We start from the raw sequence: 24,014 nt of genomic DNA on the forward strand, positions 1-24,014 counted from the left end.
TTTCCGAACAGTTAAAAAGTGTTTATAGTCAAAGTTTTCGCCTCGTGGCGACAAAGACCTACCGCGTCTGTCCCAGTCCGAATGTCGATTATTGTCAAGTTCGCGCGCCTGGCGCTCTCTTCTTGCATCTCGTAAATGAAATAAATTATTTTCTTCAAAGCCCTCTGCTATCTGTGAGTCTAAATTTCTTCTGCTGTCTCTTCCTACGATTTAGCTTTCAATTTGTTTGACTTGCTTTCGTAACGCCTCAAATTCCCTTTTAACGCGTTCATTAAATTTTCCCTGATTTTTAACATGTTTATTTATGTTCTGGTACTCTTCGGTTTCTCCAAATTGCAATGGAGCTGTATCATCTGAATCTCTGTCCCTATTTAAACTAAGTCTTGTCAATTTATCTGAAATCTCCTCAACTCTTTCCGATAAGTCACCTATTTGTTCTTTCTGTTTATTTACGTCTTCCGTAAGTGTCGCGACTCGGGTTTCAGTATTAACACATTTAGTAGTTAACTGTTCATATTGTTGTGTTAGGTTATTTATTCTGTCATTTGGTACGGATTCCTCGATTCTTTCAAATATTTCTTCCTTATCGTGTGCACGTTGTAAATTTAACTCTGAAAATTTTTGTACTATCACGTGATCTCTTTCTTCCTGTTCTCTATCCTGTTCCTTTTGTCTAATTTCTATTGCAATTAATCTATTATTGTGAGAATTCAAAATCGGTTGTATTTCTTCTCTAATTTCTTTCTTTAATTCATCTTTCATCTTTTCGAAACATGTCCCTATTCGTGAGTCTAACCGTGTTTCCATTGTTTCCATCTCTGTTTTAATTGTTCCTATTTGTGAGTCTAGCCGTGTTGCCACTGTTTTTAATTCAGATCCTACCTGTGATCCCAGCGAGTCTAACCGTGTTTCCATTGTTCCCATATCAGTTTCTAACCGTGTTGCCACTGTTTTTAATTCAGATCCTAACTGTGATCCTAAATTTAATATAGCACCCATCAACTGCTCCATATTAACTGGTTCAAAATTCTTTTCGCCCCTAACATTTCCCGTAAAACTAACTTCCTTCGTCATAGCCGTAAAGTTATCTGTGTTCGATACTATTGCAGAATCTTCTATCGTTAATCTCGTATTCTGTGAATTTTTTGATTGAGAAAAATTTTGAACTGGTTCCGGACTATTTTCCCGACTTACTAAATTGTTTTCTACTTCATTATTCATCATACTGTTCTCCTGTGTTGGCGAGTTCGCCATGTTAACATTTTCGTCATTCTCCCTATCCATCATTTTTGCCTTTTTCATCGATCGCGTAATCATTTACAATACATACAAAACTCGTCAATATACGAAAATTACACACAATATGACACTTTATCACCAACAATACCATTCACACGAAATACTTCCCTCAAACACGATTAATGAACAATTGAAATCTTCATAATTGCACAAAATTGTCAGACGCGTATACAAGACATCAAAAATTAAATTCTGCAAAAATACCATTAGAAGAAAGACAAAACAACTAAAAATGTTCATTACCAAATCTACACATGCAATATAGACTACAATTACTAAACTACAAATTATTTCAACAATACTACTGTCTGCTACTTTACTATCAGAAGATTTCCAAGGGACGATTCGAAGCAGCGGTCGCCACGTGCATGGGGGCTTAATTATATACAATGCAAATAATTTTAATTTTAGTAGCTGACTGTATGATTACGAAGTCTCGTAACCGGTTGGCCCTGACTAGTATTAGTACGCAATGTGACTGCATAGAATAACAACAAAGAATGAAAGGAAATTTCCGTTACCACGATTAATTAATTAAGTCCCCAGCAACTATAAAAGCTATGAAACAAAAACTACGAACAACGAAGCACAAGTGTAACTGTTCTGGGTGTGGAAGTGTGTTTCAATGTACATATCTGGCACAGTTCTTCCTCAATAAGACATGATATTTTAAATACCATTTACACTGAATTAATTAAACAAAACTGAAATACTATAATTGCACATAGAAACCTGAATTACAGTCTAATACATGAACACAAGCCAGATGCTTTGTTGACTGAACCTGCGACCAAGAGGCATTGTTAGTTAGGAAATTTAAAAAAAAATAAAAAGATGTTTTTTACCTTCACATATATTGACTAAAAATACACTCTGATCATTACAACATCTCCATTCGAACAACATCTGCTGTCTAGCCCATCAAAACAACTGCACATGACATGGCCTCAAATAGTACAGCTATCAACATCCTCTCAGCAAAGCACTAACCACCACAACTTCTGAACAAGCACTGCCAGTGGAGGCAGCGGAATAAAACTCTTTGGATCGATCTCTGGCGCTGTGACTCAGTGTAGCCACCTTTCAAAATGTCTGCTCCTGTAAATGCGTCCACTCATTTACGCTATAAATTTTAATTGTGCCTGGGAAGTCCAACCAGGAAACTGTATGATCACAGAGGTAGCTTGAGGAATTCCATTGAACATGACAGTAATTTGCAGCCAAGTCTCACATAGGCGAATCCACTCTTCTTGGGATGTTACGACTTTGGTATCACTATACTGAGGACTTTAGAAAGCCAACATGGGGTAGAACTTTTGATTCATGATCTTCCTCTTACTCATGTTTAAATTGTAGGTGCGTTATACGACGTATACCCGTAAAGTAAGTACCGTTTTGGAAACAAAGCTCATAAAACCGTTTTTAAACCAAAATTTATTTTTATAAGACTGATGTATGTTAAACTATTTTTTACGTAGTGGCTACCATTTTTCAGACACTTGTCACAGTAGTAAGCCAACTTCCCTGTGCGATTTTCATAGGAAGTTGCCACCAATGAAGACACTACCGAACACAGTTTCTTCTGTCATTATCGTTGTCAGAGCATCTCCCTCAGAAATCACTCTAGAAGTTCAAGAACAAGTGGCAGGCAGAAGGTGTGGCATGGAACGCTTAGTCAAGGCATTGTGTTGCTTCATGACAATCCACATCCCCATTCTGCTGGTGTCACTCAAAACTTTATTCAGCAATTCTGTGGGGATCAGTTTGATCATCTGCGGTACAGTCCCCATCTTGCACCTTCTGACTACCGCTTGTTCTTGAACTTGTAGCGTGATTTTGGAGGTAGACAGTCTGGTGGCGACGATGGTGTAAGAAACGGTGTTCATCAGTGGCTGTCTTCGTGTGGCGGAATCTTTCTATGAAGAAGGCGTAGAAAAGTTAGTTTCATGCTATGAATAATGTCTGATAACTTCGTAGGAAAATAATTTAATATACGCTTTTTCTTGTAAAACTAAATTTTGGTTTGAAAAAAAAAATGAGATTTTTACCAAAACGGTGCTTACTATCTGGACATGCCTCATATAAAATAATTCTAAAAATTCAGTGGCTGCTCTGATGGCTTTTTCTCATCTGTGGGAAGAAGAAGAAATTTGTTAGCTACATATCTATGGTCATATTCTTCTCCTTCTTCTACTAACTCCACCACCACTAATACTTACTTGCCGTCTGTATCAAGGATAGCACTATTTTAAATTATCATTCATATATAGCATTCGCAGCAGAGTATGCTACTTTAAAAAACGAGAAAAACTATATGTATATAATCTTTGGTTTCACACACTCACACACACACACACACACACACACATACACACACAGACACACACACACACACATACACACACACACACACACACACACACATATATATATATATATATATATATATATATATATATATATATATATAATGTGTTTGTGCATAAGAAAATGTGCAGATGAATCCACATTATTTCATCACGTGACTCAATAATAAGATAATCATACTAGATGCTAATGCACTAAGATGAGGGTGATGATATTCTTCGTTAATTTGGATTCAGGTGACTAGCATATACGGCAAGATCTCAGTACTGCAGCATCGTTCAACACTCTGAAGTCAACCGTAAAGACGCTGTTAATGGAGAATGATGATAGCATGACACTACTATGTCCAGCCATTATAAATGTTCTGATCAAATTATACCGGAATATGTAGCGTTGACACATCTAGAAGACTGTGGATTCGACAAAATAGAGGGTGCGGACGCATATTATATATTCAAATAGGTCAGTCTAGAAATTTACAAGAACTTACAGATGAGTGCCGTAATTTGATTGCTATAGATCACTATCTGTTTCCTAAAGAACTGATGCCTGCTTCGTGTAATATTACACAAAGATTTCACAAGCTACTACCGATGTTTCAGAGTGATGAGTTTATTTCAAATGCTACTTGTGGAGACTGTGAGACTGGTCGTGCACCTCCTATTAAGCTTCACTGTGAAGGTTGTAAAGGAAAGGAAGTGAATAATATAAATTATTTTTGATACCTCATTTTTTCCATGTGAAGCTGTTTTAGCTCAACCAGTTGGTAATGGGAGCCACTAACTTTCTCTCATTGCAAGTACTATCCTGACTGTGCTAAACTAGCGACATGCCTTTAAACATTATGATTTAGATGCATATGTCACAGAGAGAGGGAGATATAGCCTGCCACTATGAAAGAGAGAGCTTATGTGTGTAATTATGCATCTGAAGAGGTGGAGGGGAGAACTTGGGGTGACTGCTAGTAGTCCGTCCTGCATGTGTCAGGCTCACTCCAGTAGTGCCTGGCTACACAAACAGAAAATGTCCCCTGCTTTGGCATCCAATGCCCCCCTGGGTGTGTGTATGTGTGTGTATGGAAGATATATGATAAAGTGCGTGGATAATATAAAAGTAAAAATGGCAATACTGTATTTTTGGTGCAGTGTGACATTAGTTAAACATTTTTATACATGATCACAGGTTGCAAACTGTGGTGTTAGCTGTTAGGACATGTATTCTTGTGCAAGAACCTTATCTACTATAATGTTAGAGTGTCATAGTAGCAAGGATGTATGTTGGTACACTGTGGTGTTTGTTGCCTTTAAGTAACATATTTACCGTACAGCTGTATTGTTTAAAAAACATTGGGTAAAATACAGTGCTCAAAACCATAGATGTTTCATGGCGTTACTTGAGTAAGGTACAGGCTATGAATGTCAACTCCTCTCTCAGCATGCTGGAGACACTAAGCGGAAGCATGGTGGGGACTGAACGAGCAGGAAGAGAAGCCATTTATGGGCGTAAATTACCATGTTTATGTCGATAGTTATCACTTTAGTCTAAAAACATTCGCATGACTGAGTAAACGTGGCTTAAAATGCACTACTCGGTCCCCATCTTGCCTATAAATCATGAATATCTTAATGACATTTGCAGGCCATTAATTGTAATTATAATGAGAGTTAATGCCTATTAATTACGTCGTAAATAAGAAACTTAGAACCCAAGTGCAGGGTCTTTGTCCAAAACGGTGCGGCTTCACTACTGCAAAGAGCACATGAAAAGCAGGCTAGCACAGCCGAAGAGGGCATTTCTTTCAAAGAGAAGCCTACTAATCTCAAAAATCGCCCTTAATTTGAGCAAGAAATTATTGAGACTGTATGCTGGAGCACAAGACTGTAAATCATGGACTGTGGGGAAACTGAATCAGATGAAAATCGCAGCGTTTCCGGTGTGGTGCTACAGAAGAATGCTGAAAATTAGGTGGACTGATAAAGTGAGGAATGAGGAGGTTCTCAACAAAATAGGAGAAGAAAGGTACACTTTGGAAACACAGACATGAAGAAGGGGCAGGGAATATGTTGAAAAAACAGGGAGTAGCTTCCAGGGTACTAGAGCGAGCTGTACAGAGTAAGAACGGTAGAGGAAGAGAGAGATTGGAATACATCCAAAGAATAATTAAGGACACAGGTTGCAATTGCTATTCCTAGATGAAACGGTTTACGCAGGAGACGAAAGCGTGGCGGGATACATCTTAGAGCTCAGAAGGCTGATGGCACAAGCTGTTTGGTGTTTAAAAACACATATCTACTGCTGTAATAATAATAAATAAGAAACATATATCGAAAACGTTATGCAGCAATACCATTAATAATAACCAATTAAATTCTGCATATCATTCTGTAGCTATTTAGATATTTATGTGTATCACTCATAGAGCATATCCGCATGAGATAGAACAATCAATCTTAAAGTCCACTAAACGTTATTGATGTTTTGGTCGTACTCATCTGTGCCAGGTATTAAGAAACAAAGCAGAAGCCATTGCTCTGAAGGTTTACTTTGTACATTCATTGTTTCTTCTTCTTTTCATATTTGCAACAACAGTTAACTGTGTAAATTGTACACTGATTACAAATACAATGAATACGAGAATTTCAACTACTGACTATCACTTTTTCAACCAACATACTTATCATAACTGAATATATAATCTTATTTTCTGTACAACGAAACGATACATGCCCAGATATGACTATTTTTAAACCAGTATCTACCAAGTCGCCAGTACAACCACGATATGTGATTTGTAGATGCATCTCTGTACTATAGACTGCTAGTCTCACGAGTGAAACTCTAATTTTTTTATAATTTTCCTCTATAATTCTTTTAGTGACTTCTAGGTCGATACTTGTCAGATATATTGGTTTTCGTAACCGATTGTGATTGTTTGGTATTCACACCCAGATACAAAGTGACTCTATGTTTTCCCTGTCACTTTGTGACACGTTTTTCTTCTGCGAGAACCCTTAACCTGCTGCCAGAGTATAAATCTACGTAACTACCTCATTACGTTTCATCTGTGACGCCGTGTAATGAAGAAAAACAGCTGCAGGTGGTGCCACAAATTTCAGATGACAGGAAAAACTCCTACTCGTGGAAATGTACACGCTATCAAGGGGAAATATCACCGTACAGTTACAGGAAACGGAGCTAATTATAGAGTTTAATCAAATTTTGTTTGACAAGTTGAAATTAACATTCATTAGTGTTCCAGCATAAATATCTAAAACGATGTAAAAAACTGGATTGTTCCGAATGTATTAAGGAAATATAGATGGTAAATAGACTTATGTCGCTTTGTTGCTACGAAAATCTATCATGGATCCTCGATACAGTATAAAATTTGCAGTGTTTAAAAGAGGGGGAGCAGTGATTTTCCTGATATGTTATGTATCGAAAATTTTATGTAAATCACCCTCGTCTGAGAGAGTGGTATGGACATAATGATATTGATTGTGACACGGTGGACAGTCAATGTTGGAGTAGGACACCATGAGAAACCTTATTGTACAAATGAAATCACACAATCTCAGAGACTTTCCTCGTCTCATACAAATATGATTTTATATATACAGACTGAAGCTGCGAGTGAAAACATGTACCAAGGCCGGGGATCGAACCTGGTTCTCCTGCTTGCTACACAGGTCTGTTAGCCACTAGGCCAACTCTGCACAAGTATTCACACAACTGCACAGATTAACCTCCTTGATCCAAGTTCTTAATATCGCCCCAGTGTACTTTAAGTTCCCTCGTAGACGCGAACAGAATTTCCGGGCTCTCCATGTTCTGGAATAGCACTTCGAGCGTAAATGGGGTATCCAGCCTGAAACCCAGGTGCAGGTACTTACACAAATGAAATGACAGCTTCAGAGACTTTACTGGTCTCATACAGGTATGATTTTATGTGTATAGACTGAAATGGCGTGCAAATTTATACCGAGGCCGCGAATCGAACCTGTTAACTGGGGAGACAGTGAGAATTTGGATCGTGGAGGGAGGCGTGCAGTTGTGCGAAACACTGTGCCGAGGTTTCTTAAAGGCTAATTGACCTGCCTACTGAGCAGGAGACCCGCGTCCGATTCTCGGACTTGGTACAAATTTTCACTCGGCGAATTATTCTATAAACAGAAGAGCTTATTTTGGTTTGCGAACTTCATTATGTCATGAGTTCGTGTACCATCGGTGTTTGAGATTTTATTCACAAAAAAATAATGTCCCATTCACTAACTCATAATCTTCTGTAACGTGGAAACTGTAAGAGATGTTCAGTTCGTGAACGTGATCATACGGTACACATTTCATTTCAAGAGCTCGTAGGCTACCAAAAAGTTAATTCTTTCCAATTTTCGTTATTGTACGCCGCCGCCAGTACCTAACATCACCACACTGTTACACTCTTGGCCATTAAAATTGCTACACCACGAAAACGACGTGCTACAGACGCGAAATTTAACCGACAGGAAGAAGATGCTGTGATATGCAAATGATTATCTTTTCAGAGCATTCACACAAGGTTGGCGCCGGTGGCGACACCTACAACGTGCTGGCATGAGGAACTTTTCCAACCGATTTCTCATACACGAACAGCAGTTGACCGGCGTTGCCTGGTGAAACGTTGTTGTGATGCCTCGTGTAAGGAGGAGAAATGCATACCATCACGTTTCCGACTTTGATAAAGGTCGGATTGTAGCCTATCGCGATTGCGGTTTATCGTATCGTGACATTGCTGTTCGCATAGGTCGAGATCCAATGACTGTTAGCAGAATATGGAATCGGTGGGTTCAAGAGGGTAATACGGAACGCCGTGCTGGATCCCAGCGGCCTCGTATCACTAGCAGTCGAGATGACAGGCATCTTATTCGCATGGCTGTAACGGATCGTGCAGCTACGTCTCGATCCCTCAGTCAACAGATGGGGACGTTTGCAAGACAACAACCATCTGCACGAACAATTCGACGACGTTTGAAGCAGCATGGACTATCAGCTTGGAGACCATGGCTGCGGTTACCCTTGACGCTGCATCACAGACAGGAGCTCCTGCGACGGTGTACTCAACGACGAACCTGGGTTCACGAATGGCAAAACGTCATTTTTCGGATGAATCCAGGTTCTGTTTACAGCATCACTATGGTCTCATCCGTGTTTGGCGACATCGCGGTGAACGCACATTGGAAGTGTGTTTTCGTCATCGTTATACTGGCGTGCCACCCGGCGAGATTGTGTGGGGTGCCATTGGTTACACGTTTCGGTCACCTCTTGTTAGCACTGACGGCACTTTGAACAGTGGACGTTACATTTCAGATGTGTTAAGACCCGTGGCTCTATCCTTCATTCGATCCCTGCGAAACCCTACATTTCAGCTGGATAATGCGCGACCGCATGTTGCAGGTCCCGTTCGTGCCTTTCTGGACACAGAATATGCTCGACTGCTGTCCTGGACAGCAGATTCTCCTGATCTCTCATCAATTAAAAACGTCTGGTCAATGGTGGCCGAGCAACTGGCTCGTCACAATACGCAAATCACTACTCGTGGTGAACTGTGGTATCGTGTTGAAGCTGCATGGGCAGCTGTACCTGTACACACTCTGTTTGGCTCAATGCCCAGTCGTATCAAGTCCAATGAATACCCGTGTATCATCTGCATTTCATCTTGCTGCATGGGCAGCTGTACCTGTACCCACTCTGTTTGGCTCAATGCCCAGTCGTATCAAGGCCGTTATTACGGCCAGTGGTGGTTGTTCTGGGTACTGATATCTCAGGATCTATGAACCCAAACTGCGTGAAAATGTAATCACATGTCAGTTCTAGTATAATATATTTGTCCAATGAATACCCATGTATCATCTGCATTTCATCTTGCTGTAGCAATTTTAATGGCTAGTAGTGTATAGGCTACCAATGGCAGAGACCGTGGACATCGCAGATTTAGCTGCTTGCCCACAATTGGAGGTGACCATATTACGTGACCACCGACAAGCCACGTCGACAGCCTGGGGATTTACGAACGTTGCGACATGACCGGCAGCAGAGCGGGTGGAGGTGAGTTTGTGATGTTTCCTCTTATTATTTTTCCAAATTTTACATTTACTGGGACTTGGCAGGTAGCCGAATTCAGTTCGCTGCATTAAGCTGTGCTTCAAAATGAGACGGCAGCAAGCAGGAAGCTGTTTCCCACGGAACCAAAGGTAGCGACGAGACCATATGAAAGGATGGTGAATCTTGAGAGTGGGAAGAGGAACGTCGGCTTGGAATACAAATCTTACTCGGCAGTAAATGCGGAGGGAACAACTAGTGTAGTTGCGCGAAATGCTGATTCAACTTTATTAAATATTAATGATTAAAGTCCTTTGGTATTACTGGTACTAGGAGAAACCTGCAGGTCTTCAATACAATAACGAAGCTGTGTAGCAAACCAGTAAATTCAATAAACAAATGAGTACTGTTAACTTACCAAGGATGTACTAATGGCCACAAGTTTTACGATACAAGAAAGAGATTTCAGCTGGGTGCTAATCTCTCCAATAGGTAATAGGATGTTCTCGGGCCTGTTCATGTGTGATAGTTGGCGTACAGGGAACTTACACTTATGCGATAGTCGGTCTCACCATGATCTCAGATTTTGATTAACTTTTTGAGAGGAATTTCTTCGAAATACTAAACTGTTATCATTTTACGGTGTTTGTAAATAAATGTATCGTAAGGTTTTTCCAGAACTTATTTCATATAAATTAACAACCGCAGCACCGATTAAAATCATAGGTCACCTGCTTCAATCTTCTGAAGAATCCAGTGCTCTACAAGAGTAGCCCTGAGGCACAAGATCAGCGAGAGCCTCACATAGAACATGTAGGAAAATATCCTACGCGCCGATTCACCAAGATAACCTATAAAACTGCGATATCAATTAGCACAGTCTCTGGTGGGAAGGCTTGGTCGGTACACCGTACCCCACATACTACATTTTGTGGAATCGCGGCTGAGCTGACAAACTTATATGGAGGTTTGGGACCATGAGGCAGGTTCCCACCTCAAGCAAGTCATTGCCCGCTATGCTAAGCCACAGTACGCTCTCTGCCACTGCAGCTGGATTCTGAGTATATTGCTGCTCCGCTCAGCTAAAGTTTGCTGAATTCGTCGTTTCACCATGCTGTACAGCCACGTGCTTTTCACTCTGACAGCATGACTCAACTACACGTGAGGGGCTCAGAGATTTCGAGGACAAAGGCCCGTTCCAGGAACTCGATACAGATTACAATTTTAAAAAAGCACATCTACTCCATAGTGAAATTGGGGATTTAATCTGATCACGAGAGCTGATTACATAGAATCGCAGCCTCATAGCGTACAAGGAAACGCACGTGATGCAGCACAACGCAAATTGGTAAACCCATAAAAATAAAATACGAAACGGATGATAAACCAAATAAAATTTAGCGCAGGCACACAGAAATGCACATGACACATTCATACACGGGATACAAAACTAACTGAGTTTTTACACTACTTGGTGTCACTGCTTGCCACCGCCGAGTTACAACTGAACAAAGAGTCACAGTAAGTAAATTGTAGATCAGTTCGTTCCCTAAATGAAATGATTTGTTTAGCATGATTACCGACACGCAAACAAAACTAAGTCTTATCCGTAGCAGGGGTCCTCACAAAAGCCGGAAACACTTAGAGAGCCTTTGCGGGGGCTACCTGTACCAATCTTACAATAGCTGTTGACTAGTGGCCACCAATGTCTCTTTGACCCAACGCAGCTCTACTCAAACTCAACACAAAGGTTGGCTGAATTGCCCGCAATGCCCACAAAAACCAAGAAACCCAAGAACTCCGAACTACCGTCCACAGGCAACTCACAGGTAGACTCTGGCAGACGAAAGTAGGAATAGAAAGGATATGACATGGATACATGATAAACAGATTGTCTGGACACATTCAGAACATGAAACATAAATTACAATTGAGAAATCACTCTCTCTTAGTATGGCCATCCCGCTGAATATTTTAAATCACGCACTCTCCCGTCCATCGTTCCCTCCAGTTTCAAGCAGAGATGCATCATCCAATCATTTTTATATCAATATGAACAGCGTATTAAATATAGAAAAGAAAAACACCTGTCAATAGGAAACAAAATCTGTACCAAGCATGCTAGTATCAGCATTATCATAAAATAAACATGTTATCAATGCAAGACAAGTGAGTGCAAAATGTAGGATCTGACTGAAATAATGGACATGACCATCAATAAAAATTATCTGAGTACTCTCAGTCTTTTTCAAGAACTCAGATGAATAAAATATACAAAATTGTAAGACAGAATAACATGAGAACATCAATAAAAACATAGGCACTGCCTAAAATTATATCAAAGCAGAAACAAAATACTTAAAATCATCATAGAAAAAAATAAAAAAATAAATGGAACACAGTTTTAGATGGCATACAATACACAATATGGCAAAATGGAATGCTATTAAAAATACCAATAAATAAAATCAAGCATAAACATTAAGTAACACCAAGTTTACACAGAATACATAAAGTGTACTTTCTCTCTGGTTCTGGGCGTGACAGATGTTAAACTCTTCGCCTTTGATTCTCCCATGGCGTTAACTCGTTTAAATGAAATGAACCAATAGTTCTCAAGAAGCGAATTTATCACATTAATAAATAAATTACTGGTCAAGTGGACCCAAGAATACTGAATTATGAATTAGTGAAGTTGAGCAAAGTTGATGAACTGTACAAAACAAACATTAAAAGAATCACAGATAATATTTTATCAGTCCTACTGTGAAGCACACACACATACAATTTTAAATAGAGGAGCGTATTAATATCACCCAGTTAATCATCTAAATCTACATCTACATCCATACTCCGCAAGCCACCTGACGGTGTGTGGTGGAGGCTACCTTTAGTACCTCTATCGGGTCTCCCTTCTATTCCAGTCTCGTATTGTTCGTGGAAAGAAGGATTGTCGGTATGCTTCTCTGTAGGCTCTAATCTCTCTGATTTTATCCTCATGGTCTCTTCGTGAGACATACGTAGGAGGGAGCAATATACTGCTTGACTCTTTGGTCAAGGTATGTTCACGAAACTTCAACAAAAGCCCGTACCGAGCTGCTGAGCGTCTCTCCTGTAGAGTCTTCCACTGGAGTTTATCTGTCATCTCCGTAACGCTTTCGCGGTTACTGAATGATCCTGTAACGAAGCGCGCTGCTCTCCGTTGGATCTTCTCTATCTCTTCTATCAACCCTATCTTGTACGGATCCCACACTACTGAGCAGTATTCAAGCAGTGGGCGAACAAGCGTACTGTAACCTACTTCCTTTGTTTTCGGATTACATTTCCTTAGGATTCTTCCAATGAATCTCAGTCTGGCATCTGCTTTACCGACGATCAACTTTATATGATCATTCCATTTTAAATCACTCCTAATGCGTACTCCCAGATAATTTATGGAATTAACTGCTTCCAGTTGCTGACCTGCTATTTTGTAGCTAAATGATAAGGGATCTGTTTTTCTATGTATTCGCAGCACATTACACTTGTCTACATTGAGATTCAGTTGCCATTCCCTGCACCATGCATCAATTCGCTGCAGATCCTCCTGCATTTCAGTACAATTTTCCATTGTTACAACCTCTCGATATACCACAGCATCATCCGCGAAAAGCCTCAGTGAACTTCCGATGTCATCCACAAGGTCATTTATGTATATTGTGTATAGCAACGGTCCTACGACACTCCCCTGCGGCACACCTGAAATCACTCTTACTTCGGAAGACTTCTCTCCATTGAGAATGACATGCTGCATTCTGTTATCTAGGAACTCTTCAATCCAATCACACAATTGGTCTGATAGTCCATATGCTCTTACTTTGTTCATTAAACGACTGTGGGGAACTGTATCGAACGCCTTGCGGAAGTCAAGAAACACGGCATCTACCTGGGAACCCGTGTCTATGGCCCTCTGAGTCTCGTGGACGAATAGCGCGAGCTGCGTTTCACACGACCGTCTTTTTCGAAACCCATGCTGATTCCTACAGGGTAGATTTCTAGTCTCTAGAAAAGTCATTATACTCTAACATAATGCGTGTTCCAAAATTCTAGAACTGATCGACGTTAGAGATATCGGTCTATAGTTCTGCACATCTGTTCGACGTCCCTTCTTGAAAACGGGGATGACCTGTGCCCTTTTCCAATCCTTTGGAACGCTACGCTCTTCTAGAGACCTACGGTACACCGCTGCAAGAAAGGGTGGGGGGCAAGTTCCCTCTCGTACTCTGTGTAAAATCGAACTGGTATCCCATCAGGTCCAGCGGCCTTTCCTCTTTTGAGCGATTTTAATTGTTTCTCTATCCCTCTGTCGTCTATTTCGATATCTACCATTTTGTCATCAATGCGACAATCTAGAGAAGGAACTACAGTGCAGTCTTCCTCTGCGAAACAGCTTTGGAAAAAGACATTTAGTATTTCGCCCTTTAGTCTGTCATCCTCTGTTTCAGTACCATTTTGGTCACAGAGTGTCTGGACATTTTGTTTTGATCCATCTACCGCTTTGACATAAAACCAAAATTTCTAAGGATTTTTGCAAGTCAGTACATGGAACTTTACTTTCGAATTCATTGAACGCCTCTCACATAGCCCTCCTCACACTACATTTCGCTTCGCGTAATTTTAGTTTGTCTGCAAGGCTTTGGCTATGTTTATGTTTGCTGTGAAGTTCCCTCTGCTTCCGCAGCAGTTTTCTAACTCGGTTGTTGTACCACGGTGGCTCTTTTCCATCTCTTACGATCTTGCTTGGCACATACTCATCTAACGCATATTGTACGATGGTTTTGAACTTTGTCCACTGATCCTCAACACTATCTGTACTTGAGACAAAACTTTTGTGTTGAGCCATCAGGTACTCTGTAATCTGCTTTTTGTCACTTTTGCTAAACAGAAAAATCTTCCTACCTTTCTTAATATTTCTATTTACGGCTCAAATCATCGATGCAGTAACCGCTTTATGATCGCTGATTCCCTGTTCTGCGTTACCTGTTTCAAATAGTTCGGGTCTGTTTGTCACCAGGAGGTCTAATATGTTATCGCCACGAGTCGGTTCTCTGTTTAACTGCTCAAGGTAGTTTTCAGATAAAGCACTTAAAAAAATTTCACTGGATTCTTTGTCCCTGCCACCCGTTATGAACGTCTGAGTCTCCCAGTCTATATCCGGCAAATTAAAATCTCCACCCAGAACTATAATATGGTGGGGAAATCTACTCGAAATATTTTCCAAATTATCCTTCAGGTGCTCAGCCACAACAGCTGCTGAGCCAGGGGGCCTATAGAGACATCCAATTACCATGTCTGAGCCTGCTTTAACCGTGACCTTCACTAAAATTATTTCACATTTCGGATCTTCGTCAATTTCCTTCGATACTATTGCACTTCTTATCGCTATAAACACACCTCCCCCTTCACTGTCCAGCCTGTCTCTGCGGTATACATTCCAATCTGAGTTTCTTTCTATAGACGCTCCTACAGTTTACTATTAGCACATTAATATTGTTATTTCCCGTTGCATTTTGCCTACTCCTGCCTTGCCGCGTCTCAGGAGGCGTCTTGTCGAGCCTAGGGAGGGAATTCTCTAACCTAAAAAACCCACATGTGCACTCCACACGTACTCCGCTACCCTTGTAGCCGCTTCCGGCGTGTAGTGCACGCCTGACCTATTCAGGGGGACCCTACATTTCTCCACCCGATAGCGGAGGTCGAGAAATTTGCACCCCAGATCTCCGCAGAATCGTCTGAGCCTCTGGTTTAAGCCTTCCACTCGGCTCCAAACCAGAGGACCGCGATCGGTTCTGGGAACGATACTACAAATAGTTAGCTCAGATTCCACCCCGCGAGCGAGGCTTTCCGCCTTCACCAATTCCGCCAACCGCCTGTACGAACTGAGGATGACCTCTGAACCCATACGGCAGGAGTCATTGGCGCCGACATGAGCAACAATTTGCAGTCAGGTGCACCCAGTGCTCTCTATCGCCGCCGGCAGGGCCTCCTCCACATCTCGGATGAGACCCCCCGGCAAGCAGACAGAGTGAACACTGGCCTTCTTCCCCGACCTTTCCGCTATTTCCCTAAGGGGCTCCATCACCCGCCTAACGTTGGAACTCCCAATAATAAAGAAACCCCTCCCCCCGTGTGCCTGCTCATGTGGATTAAAGTTCAGAAATACACGAGGAAACAATGATATAAAAACAATTACACAAACAATTTTCGTTTCCGCTGAAAAGGGAACACATGAGATGCACTGTATGTTCGTTGCTCTTGGGAACACCTATCACATGCCCCAACACTAATGGAATCGAGACAAGTGGGTGAACTTCTATTTAGGATACTTGGAGGAAAGTGGAAGGACTTGATGTGCAGTTGTCAGTGACTGTTGACAATTCATCTGCGACATAACTTACCTCCATACTTCTGATAGGTCTCCAACTGTCTTGACCCCAAACCGTACTGCATGTGCAGTCATACTACAGGTCATGGTGGGATATACGCCTGCCTCTGTGGCCGAGCTGTTCAAGGCGTTTCAGTCCGGAACCACGCTGCTGCTGTGGTCGCAGGTTCGAATCCTGCCTCGGACGTGGTTGTGTGTGATGTCTTTAGGTTAGTTAAGTTTAAGTAGTTCTAAGTCTAGGGGACTGATGACATATGATGTTAAGTCCCATAGTGCTTGGAGCTATTTGAACCGTTTTTTGTGGGATGCACATACACTGCAGATGGGCATCGACCACAAGGACCAGGTGACAGCAACCCGAAAACCACACAGCCATAGATAGCCAGTTGATTACAAGCACATGGATTCTGCCAGCTGAGATATCGCAGTGGCGTGGTTTCCAGAGAGTGGACTGCTGACAGCCACAACCGATAGTACACCCCTTGCTCTACCTCTTCTTCCATCTATGTATTTCCAGCAGTACTACAGATGCTAACCCCATGCTATGAGTCAGACACGTCCCATGACACTGCTGTAATGGGCCCATTACATGATATGGTTTTGTCAGAGAAAGGAGCGCTGACAGCCACCTCTGGTAACACATCCCCCTGAGTGTACGGTTTCTCCATCTTCTTCTGCCTGTGTATGTCATGCAGTACTGCAATGCCCAATTCTGGCTGTGTGTCAGACGCGCCACTTGATGGTGCTGCAGTGGCTGGTTATACTAGGATGGTATGCACTATGTTGCAGGCTCTTCTCGCCTGCATCTCAGGTGTAAGCAATGCCTGCAAATATTTTGACTGCTTCTCTTGGCTCCCTGGCTGGTCGACGGGCGCGACGGTCGAGGCTCGCCGCCCAGGCAGGTGTGTACTCGAGGTCGCTGACAGTGTCAGAATTGCCGAGCTGCGGCCGGCACAGGTAGTGGCTGCTTGATGTCAGGAGAGGTGGGGGCTGGCACTCTACTTGCCCTCCGCCTGAAGCAGCCGCTCAGTGGAGGAGCATCACCTCTACAGAAGGCCCCCGACTCTACGTTATCAGTTTTTAGTGACGTGGCAATGGCTAGGCATTGCCACATGGCGCTGTTAATAATTGGCAACCAATGCTGTAGAATCGCAATAAAGTCATGAGATGTTCAATTGACTCTTTTATTAGAACATGTTACGCGTTTCGGGATTACACCCATCTTCAGACATCATTAACTTCAACTCCTTCCTAACGCACCAGGCGTGCTACCTTGAAGTTTGTGAAGTCTGAAGATGGGTGTAATCCCGAAACGCGTAACATGTTCTAATAAAAGAGTCAATAGACCTTCTCATGACTTTATTGCGATTGTACAGCATTGGTTGCCAATTATTAACATAAAAATGATCGCAGGCCTCAGACGGGATTTTATGTCCTGTATATCACATGGCGTTGTGAATACTGATAGTGCAGAGCTGCTTGTTGTGTGATATTTATGGTGGGTTTACGACTACATCAATTTTAGTGAGCGTTTTCACGATGGTGTGCAAAGATGTGTTCCTCACTGTAAACGAAATTATCCAGATGGACGTCCCCGTATTTTCATTTCCGAAATATGAAAATTTTAGTCGCAAATGGAATGCCGCCATTCATATGGAAGCCTTTTCACCAAATAAATGTTCCAAAGAAATTGTTTGCTGCTGCACTGATTACCAGCTTCTTATAAGTCGTTATGATTTGTTGTACCAGGTACCAGTATTGGTATTGTGTCACTAGCCTTACTTAGTAAACAAATTTAAATACAAGCTGTAACGATCGTGAGCGCTAGTTCCCTTTGAGATACGAAGTTGAGAGTTGATTTTAGTCAAGAATGCCTTTAAATCGATGAAGACAACATTATCAGCACTTCACTGAGTTTGAACGAGGTCATGTAATAGGACTACGAGAAGATGGATGTTCCCTCTGCTACATTGCAGAAAGACTTGGTAGGAATGTAGCCACTGCACACGATTGCTGCTGCTGGTGGTGGTTATGAGAATACACGGTCGCAAGAAGACCTGGCTTCGGAAAGCCACGTGGCAATACCGAGAGAGAATACCATTGCGTTCGGAGCGAGCCTCTGGCGCATCGTCATATTTCTGCAGCAGCTATGTGAGCAGCAATTGACACCACAGTGAGATAACGAAGTGTTACAAATCGATTACTTCGGCGACAGTTCTGAGCAGACGTTCTGCAGCATGATTCCACTAACCCCAAACTACCGCCATGTGATACTTCACTGGTCTCAAGGTGGGTCATTGGAGGGCAAAGTGGAGGGGGTCATTGGAGGGCAAAGTGGAGGTCTGTTGTGTTTTCTGATGAAAGCTGGTTCCGCCTCGGTGGCAGTGGTGGCGGTATGACGGTTAGAAGGAGGCCAGTTGAGAGCCTGCAACCAACCTGTCTGCACGCTGGACACTCTGGACCCACACCTAGAGTTATAGTGTGGGGTGCGATTTCGTTCAACAGCAAGAGGACTCCCGCGATTATCCCACCCACCCGGATGCAAATTTGTACTTCAGGCTGTTGATTCGACCTCTTGTGCTGCCATTCATGAACAGCATTCAGGATAACACTCACTCACATACCGCTGTTACAACTCCACGTGCTCCACAGTGTGTCGACATGTTGCACTTGCCTGCTCGATCACCAAATCTATCTCCAAACCAGCACGTATGGAACATCATCGGACGACAATGCCAAGGTCATCCACAAACAGCATTAACCGTCCCTGTACTGACCGAACAAGTCCAATAGGCGTGGAACTCCATCCCACAAACAGATAACTGGCACCTATACGAGGGCTATTCGGAAAGTAAGGTCCGATCGGTCGCGAAATGGAAACGACTATGACAATCCGATAAAGCTTTGCACAGATGTGTTGAGTAGTGTCTCTAGTATAACCCCAGTGACCATCACGTCGCTCTTCCCATTTCTGAGCTCGCAGTGAGTGCGTAAAGATGTCTAGAAAATAGTGTCTGCCGCCAAGTACGAGGGCCTGGTGAGAAATTTCGCCTGAAGCTATGCAGCTAACATTACATAACTGTCGTGCTGTTTCTTCTTCAAGACCATTCTCCGCCGCATTCTGCAGGGGCAATGAAGATGCTCCTGCATCGTTGTCAATTGGAAATGTTTGACTACCCACAATACAGCCTGTAATTGTCTTCCTCTGAGTTTCATCTCTGCTCACATGAACCGCTGGCTATGAAGACAACATTTTGGCACAAGACAACGAGCCGTAGGCCAGCGTAGAGAAGTGGCGGAAAGCACTGGCGGCTGCCTTCTATAGCGAGGGTATTGGAAAGTTGGTACAACGCTACGATACACGTCTAAGTCGGATCGGCGACTATGGAGATAAGTAGCTGCAAGGTGTATCTAACTGTTGCAAATAAAACATTTTAGATGTTTACCGTGGTTTCCATTTCCCGACCTATCGGACCTTACTTTCCGAATAGCCCTCGTATAATACAACGCATTCACGTTTGCATCCTTGCCTTCAACATTCTGGCGGTTGCACTGGTTATTAATGTAGGAGCATTTCACATTTGCAGTGACTAGTCTCGCGCTTACATCAACGTGTGATCTCGCAATGCCAGTCACTCGAATATGTTACCTAGACAAATGTATTCCCGAAATTTCATCACTCTACTTTAATAAATTCCGGTGTTGCGATTTTCAGTGTCTGGTGGTGATTAGTGTTTAACGTCCCGTCGACAACGAGGTCATTAGAGACGGAGCACAAGCTCGGGTGAGGGAAGGATGGCGAAGGAAATCGGTCGTGCCCTTTCAAAGGAACCATCCCGGCATTTGCCTGAAGCGATTTGGGGAAATCACGGAAAACCTAAATCAGGATGGCCGGAGACGGGATTGAACCGTCGTCCTCTCGAATGCGAGTCCAGTGTGCTAACCACTGCGCCCCCTCGCTCGGTTCAGTGTATGTAGACGTGAAGAATAAAGATGTATAATGTTAATAACATTTATTTAATTTAAAAATCTTTGAGAGTTTTCACGTAAAATATTCGGAGGTATTGCTTTCAGCACGTCTTCGCAGATGTAGTGAAGTGGACGAATTTGGACAGAAGAACAAAGAAAGGAGGCCAGCGTACGCAAGAAGGAGTATTGGAGATACAGCTAACTCAAGGAAAAGGAAGAGGAAATACAGTGTAGCGTGACCGTTAAAGGTCAGTTCGCCCGTAATAATAAAATCAGGGATGCACCGCGAATTTTGACATCTCTGGGTTGCTACACTAAAAAGTTAGCTGGTATTTTGGGTGGGAGAAGAGTTGTATCGCTAAGTCAGTAGATCTCTTTCTACTGGCAGCCATGAGCAAAAATTCTTGCCGACAGTCACTGGATAGAACCACTGCCGTCGCCGCTGTGTGTTCTCTCGGCACGTGAGGAAGACGGGCTGGTCCAGCGGTGGCTGAAAAATTGAAATGCGGGTCACGCCGGCTGGAGGGCCGCGAGATCCCGGCTCGGCCAGGATCACAATTCACTTTGTCTGCGGAAGCCACCCGACCTGCTGCCTCCGGGACAAGCAGTTCCGCACAGTGTTCTGCTGTATGTAGTTTTTAACATCTCTAACAGAAGGAATCTGTGATTATTTCGTACATAAATGACGACTGCGATAATTACACTATGTGATCAAAAGTGTACAGACACCTGGCTGAAAATGACTTAAAAGTTCGTGGCGCCCTCTATGGGTAATGCTGGAATTCAGTATGGTGTTGGCCCACCCTTAGTCTTGATGACAACTTCCAATCTCGCAGGCATACGTTCAATCAGGTGCTGGAAGGTTTCTTGGGGAATGGCATCCCATTCTTCACGTAGTGCTGCACTGAGGAGAGGTATCGATGTCGGTCGATGACGCTTGGCACGAAATTGGCGTTCCTAAACATCCCAAAGGTGTTCTATAGGACTGAGGTCAGAACTCTGTGCAGGTATGTTATTGTCGTGTAACCACTCCGCCGCAGTCCGTGCATTACGAACAGGCGCTCGATCGTGTTGAAAGATGCAGTCGGCATCCCCAAATTGCTCTTCAACAGTGGGAAGCAAGAAGGTACCTAAAACATCAATGTAGGCCTATGCTGTGATAGTGCCACGAAAAACAGCAAGGGGTGCAAGCCCCCTCCATGAAAAACACGACCATACAACAACACCACCGCCTCCGAATTTTACAGTTGCACTACACGCACTGGCAGATGACGTTCACCGGGCATTCGCCATACCCACATCCTGCCACCGGATCGCTTCATTGTGCACCGTGATTCGTCACTCCATACAACGTTTTTCCACTGTTCAATAGTCCAATGCTTACGCTCCTTACACCAAGCGAGACGTTGTTTGGCATTTACCGGCCTCATGTGCGCCTTATGAGCAGCCGCTCGATCATAAATCCAAGTTTTCTCACCTCCCGTCTAACTGTCATAGTACTTGCAATGGATCCTGATGCAGTTTGTAATTCCTGTGTGATCATCTGGATAGATGTCTGCTTATTACACGTTACGATCGTGTTCAACTGTCGGCGGTCTCTGTCAGTCAACAGACGAGGCCGGCCAGTACGCATTTGTGCTGTACGTGTCACTTCACGTTTCTATTTCACTATCACATCGGAGACAGTGGACCTAGGGATGTTTAGGAGTGTGGAAATCTCGCGTAGAGACGTATGATACAAGTGACACCCAATCACCTGACCACATTCGAAGTCCGTGAGTTCCGCAGAACGCCCCAATCTGCTCTCTCACGATGTCTAATGACTACTGGGGCCGCTGATATGGGCTACCTGGAAGTAGGTGGCAGCACAATGCACCTAATATGAAAAACGTGTGTTTTTGGGAGTGTCCGAATACTTTTGACCACGTAGTGTATGAAATATAAATAAAATAGTTTTCGGCGCCACTCACTTGTTTTTTGTTCCAGTACGTGTTCGATCCTTCAGGCCGTCGTCTTCAGGTAAAGAGAAACGTTGTTGTTTTCGTATTATTATTTCAGAGCACTACTGCCGCCTCACAGGAACAAATCCAGTGAAAAAGTAGTTGTGTTTCGTCTTTAGCTGATGATAAAAATGATTCATTTTTTCTACAAACAGTGCCGCTAAAGTTAAAAAGATAAATTTCATTTTATCTGTATTGAAACGTGTTGAACTCCGCCGACGTGCATTGTTGACGAAGCATAAAATCGGCTAAAAACCTTTGTTTCAATGTTACGAATGGTTTCGGGCTACTATTTGGAATCTTCGGATGACGAACTTCTCCAGTAACATGAATGTAATTTTTAGCAGTATGTCGTCCGTTCCTGCTAATGTTCTTGGGCAGCATAGGAGCCGATAGCATGCTGCTGACGAATACATGACTGATTTATGAAAGTAGGCCATCCGAGAATGGCAATGATAGCTCTAAACCGGTTATACCATTAAAATAAGGTTTTTTCGAAGTATTTGTAGCTGGTTGCGCTATTCACTGACAAAAACATAAATAATCAAGAGTAATGTGTACCTGTAGGTAAATTACGACTAAACAGATTCTTCGAACTGGTATTGTAGCTGTATTCAGTGTGGATTCTACTTTGACTGTAAGTAGACATTACTCTTGCATAAATTGTCTTTATAACTTAAGCAGTAATGTTTCAGAAAAAAATAACCTCTTCAGGTGATCTGCTGTTCTGACAACAAGTCTGTGCTCTGCGCCAGTATCAGTGGTGTGACTACGTAACTCGTGCACCTGAAGATGATGGAGTGAACCGTCGATAAAATAAGTGTTACAGTTAACAATATAGTGACTGATACAGAAAACTGACTTATTTATCAGAGCTTGTAACCCAGGGCTAGGGGATGACAGACTCAATCTTAATTGGATCAAATTTGCTAAAATGAAATGATGAAGGTGGAATAACATTAAATGATATCAGCGAAAACCGATCAGAAATACTAAACTTGTAGTGCAATTAACATTTCTTTAGTTTAATTTTTTGCTCTAGTAAGTATGTCCTTCCCGTCACTGTAGCCTGGCCTTAGGTCATCCTAACTAACACTTCGACCTTTCTTCGTCGCAAATACGATTCCAGCGAAAGAAAAGCTCCTCCAGCGTTAACAAGATCATCTTCTTATGTGTTATCCATCGAGAAATTAGTTGACGAGGATTAAAATTCTTCTAAAAATTATTAATTCTCTCAGTAATTAAAACACTGTTAACATTAATATGGAAATTAAATTTTTCACCAGGTACTAAAACTAATAAAACTGCTTCCTGCTTAAACATCAAAAACTATACGTCCCAAAATCTTATGTTAAGAACTGTTATCCTTCTAAGTAGAACGAAAAAGTAAAACCTTCATGCTTTTGGGGCTTCTTAGTGTTTGATGAAAGCACAAAGTATAACTTTTTAAAGTGATCTTGACTTAAAGACAACTACGAAGAAGTCTCTTTTTGAGTTGGAGCTTCTGCGACAGCGCACAGCTTAAAATTTTTTTAAAACGTTTCTAGTACCACAATTATTTTTTAATCTTTTGGTGCGAGTCCACCAGATATGTAACATAATCTTGTATTTGTGGAGTGTGATTCATCTCGATATATTACACCTAAAACCTGCAAAGCAAGTGAAGCCGTTGTATTTTGCTACAGGATGTTACCTGCAATCAAGTTTTATCACGCCTCTGATATTTATTGTGGTCTCCTATGTTCTACTCACTAACGGCAATATTTTTCTCTTTTATTTTTATATATGTTTTAAATCTTTGCTGCTCGTGATAGAATCCAATATCTACACAAACTCTCCGAAAGTCAGTAGCGGCTGTTCGGGGGTAGTAGGTGAAG

This window comes from Schistocerca piceifrons, chromosome 6 (genome assembly GCF_021461385.2).
Source record: "Schistocerca piceifrons isolate TAMUIC-IGC-003096 chromosome 6, iqSchPice1.1, whole genome shotgun sequence".
In the NCBI taxonomy this organism is placed as follows: Eukaryota; Metazoa; Arthropoda; class Insecta; order Orthoptera; family Acrididae; genus Schistocerca; species Schistocerca piceifrons.